Source organism: Mus musculus, chromosome 19 (assembly GCF_000001635.26).
Source record: "Mus musculus strain C57BL/6J chromosome 19, GRCm38.p6 C57BL/6J".
NCBI lineage: Eukaryota > Metazoa > Chordata > Mammalia > Rodentia > Muridae > Mus > Mus musculus.
The window spans coordinates 29,681,508-29,684,675 of NC_000085.6; the positions used below are offsets into that span (position 1 = coordinate 29,681,508).

At 48.7% G+C, this 3,168-nt stretch overlaps 1 long non-coding RNA gene across 3 annotated transcripts; it reads right to left on the reverse strand.

Moving 5' to 3' along the window:
* Positions 1-669: 669 nt before the first annotated feature.
* On the reverse strand, positions 670-2,731 carry Gm36126. Of its 3 annotated transcripts, XR_877806.1 has the most exons (4): positions 2,478-2,731; positions 2,079-2,261; positions 1,547-1,698; positions 1,167-1,196 (listed from the first exon to the last, which is right to left on the reverse strand). It is a non-coding gene; the product is annotated as a predicted gene, 36126 (long non-coding RNA). The 3 variants fall into 3 exon arrangements; XR_386644.2 differs by having other exon boundaries at positions 670-1,698; positions 2,206-2,261; XR_386643.2 differs by having other exon boundaries at positions 670-1,698.
* Between the last annotated feature and the right edge of the window lie 437 nt (positions 2,732-3,168).

A 3,168-nucleotide genomic window follows, 5' to 3' on the forward strand; every position in this document is an offset into this window, starting at 1 on the left:
CTGTTAATGACTTTCACCCTCCAGCAGTCTGCATCGCATGGTCTGGTACTATGAAAGCTAGCCAATAAGGAGGAAGCTTCTCCCTTCCCCCCTACCTCTCTCTGTCACACAGTCACACTCACACTCACACACACACACACACACACACACACAAACACTCACACACACACTCACTCACACACACACACACTCACACTCACTCACACACACACTCACTCACACACACACACACACACTCACTCACACACACACACACACTCACACACACACACACTCACACACACACACACACACACACACACACACACACACGCACTAAAATAGTAGATCCCAGATGGTGTTCTCAAACATTCTATAAGTTATCCTTCCCCACCTCTTTCACTCCCCCCTCCCCTCCCTACTTGTCTTAGGGTTTTACTGCCGTGAACAGATATCATGACCAAGACGACTCTTATAAGGACAACATTTAATTGGGGCTGGCTTACAGGATCAGAGGTTCAATCCATTATCATCAAGGCGGGAGCCTGGCAGTGTCCAGGCAGACATGGGGCTGGAGGAGCTGAGAGTTCAATCTCTTGTTCTGAAGGCTGCTAGAAGACTGGCCTCCAGGCAACAAGGATGAGGGTCTTAAAGCCCAAGCCCACAGTGGCACACCTCCTCCAAGGCCATACCTCCTAATAGTGATACTCCCTGGGCCAAGCATATACAAACCACCACACTACTTAAACCTAACCCCCATTATTCTTCTGTCCCTTTCATACTGCCTGTTCAACTCTTCCCCACCCCACCCCCACCTCCAAGCTTCCTGGTTCCTGGTTTCGACAGGTATCCAGATTGAACACACAACCTTAAAGTCTGTACCACATTCACATTGAGATCCATACACGAGAGAGAACATGGAGTGGGGTCTTGTTTCTACTGTTTACTACTTTGTTTTTTCTTTTTGTAAACTTCTTTTAAAATGCATTATTATCATGGGGGTGGGACACCACGGCCATATCTGGAGGTCAGGCAACAACTTGCAGAGAATCAAACGCAGATCTTTAGCAGTCTAAAGATGTACTTTACTTGCTGGCTCCTTGTTCTTTAGTGTTTTGAGACAGGTCCTTCCTCTGCAGCCAAGGCTGGTCCTTAAACTCACTGCATATCCCAGGCTGACCTCAAACTCACAGGAATCCATCCTCCTGCCTTCTAGCCTGTGTTGGGATTGCAGATGAGAGACACCAGGCCTACTTTCTTTAGCCTCTCAACGGGTGGCTGGGAGCTTCAAAGATGGGCTTAGGCCACTTTATGAGGTCAGGCAGCAGCCAGGGACTGAGGATGTTTTCCCCTTGACCACTGGTACCTCATGTAGCCACTCTGGGGAGTTTAGGCAAGGCTCCCCTATTGCTATGTCGAAGCTGTGGGGTCCAGGGACTCATTAGGCTCCCTCCATTGGTTGGAAGGGACATCAGAATAGAGTAAGTAACAGGATAAATAATTTGCTCAGTGATGTTGAGACTTCAAATAAGGTGGCTGAAAGGTTGTCATCTAAAGAAAAACCTACCCTGGGGGATTGGCATAGTAGTCGCCACGAGCGAGCATTCCAGCGGTGCAGGCATCCTGAGTATTTGTATCTGGATAAGGTGGTAGAAAATGAGGTCTCAGGATTCCTGCCAGTCACACCTCTATCTGGTAACAGGCTGAGGGAAACAGTTACTAAAAACAAAACAAAAGGGGCTGGTGAGATGGCTCGGTGGGTAAGAGCACTGACTGCTCTTCTGAAGGTCCTGTAGTTAAATCCCAGCAACCCCATGGTGGCTCACAACCACCCATAGTGAGAGTCTGAAGTCAGCTGCAGTGTACTTATGTATAATAATAAATAAATCTTTAAAAACAAAACAAAAACGGAATTCAAAATTTTTTATAAGAAACTGCTCTAATATTTCCCTAATATCAAACAGTCTGCCAAGGCATAACTCCAAACCTTAAATGTAAAACACACAGAATACTTTACCTTAATTCCAGACAAGTCCATTTTCTCTCGGCCCCTTGGATCCTTCCCCACCTAATACCTGCACTGCTCTCTAGCCAAGTACCTGGGGCTACAATCTGCAAATACGGAAGCTGATGAACAGCCCAGTCCTTCTGCACAGTGACTGTTCGTCGTGGCCACGGGATTTCATGTGTCCCTGTGCTCGTCTGGGGAGTAGAGCTGTGTCTCACCTCCGAGAAAGCTGTCCTGCATGAGTTAGGCTGAAGCCAGGTCGACAGCACCCTTCCTGTTGATGGAGATGGATGGTCACTTGAGTGTGTCAGGGAGGAAAAACTGGTTCTGTCTTCCAGGCTATGAGGGCTTCCCGTAGGTACTTCCTAGATCGCTTGCATCGCTCAGGTACCTACTTTGCATGGCCCCAATATCCCTAGAACCTCCCAGTCTAGGCAGTGACTTTTGATTAGGCCAATACTTAGCACGGACCCTGAGCAACCGGGCTTACCTGGCTTCTTCCTCTAAGAGTTTGTGGGTTACAGGAAGTTCACACCAGCCTTCCTCCATCTTCCGGGAAGCTGCTAGGCTCTGAGCCAGCAGTTCCGTGATTTTTCTTTTTCTTTCTTTCTCCCCATTTTAGAGATGAGAACACTGAAGCTCAGAAGGGGAAATCAATTAGCGAGATGGTGTGAGTAATAAACGGTGAAAACTGGAGTTCAGGGCCATTCGCGTTGAAAAAGGAGTGTTTCCACTTGCTGCAGTCCCCAGGGACAGGAGGTTGTAAAAATCATAAACCGGGCTTAGAGGAGTTAGGAAGTGTCCACTAGGTGGCGGCAGAGAACCAGTCAGTGGCCTGGAAGATGCCAGGGTGCTGCTGGTTCTAACCTGGGACAAAGGCAGAGTTGGCAATCCAGAGCAGGGGCTAAGGGAACAGCTCTGCTTCTCTATGTATGCTCTGTGTGAGCACTCACCAGCGCTACCTTATTAAGTCTCACCATCGACCTGTGCAGCGAATGCCTTTAGCCCCATGGTCTTCAGACAAGTGAACTGAAGAAGTTTAAATGGCATGCAGCTCCTGCTATTCATTCAGGCCCATTGTGGGTGGATGTTGCCTGTGCCCTGGACAGCCCTCTGCAGGACCCTACCTGCCCTTGGGGGTTAGTGGGGAGTTAGCACAGGGTCAGCAACGCAGACTCTGG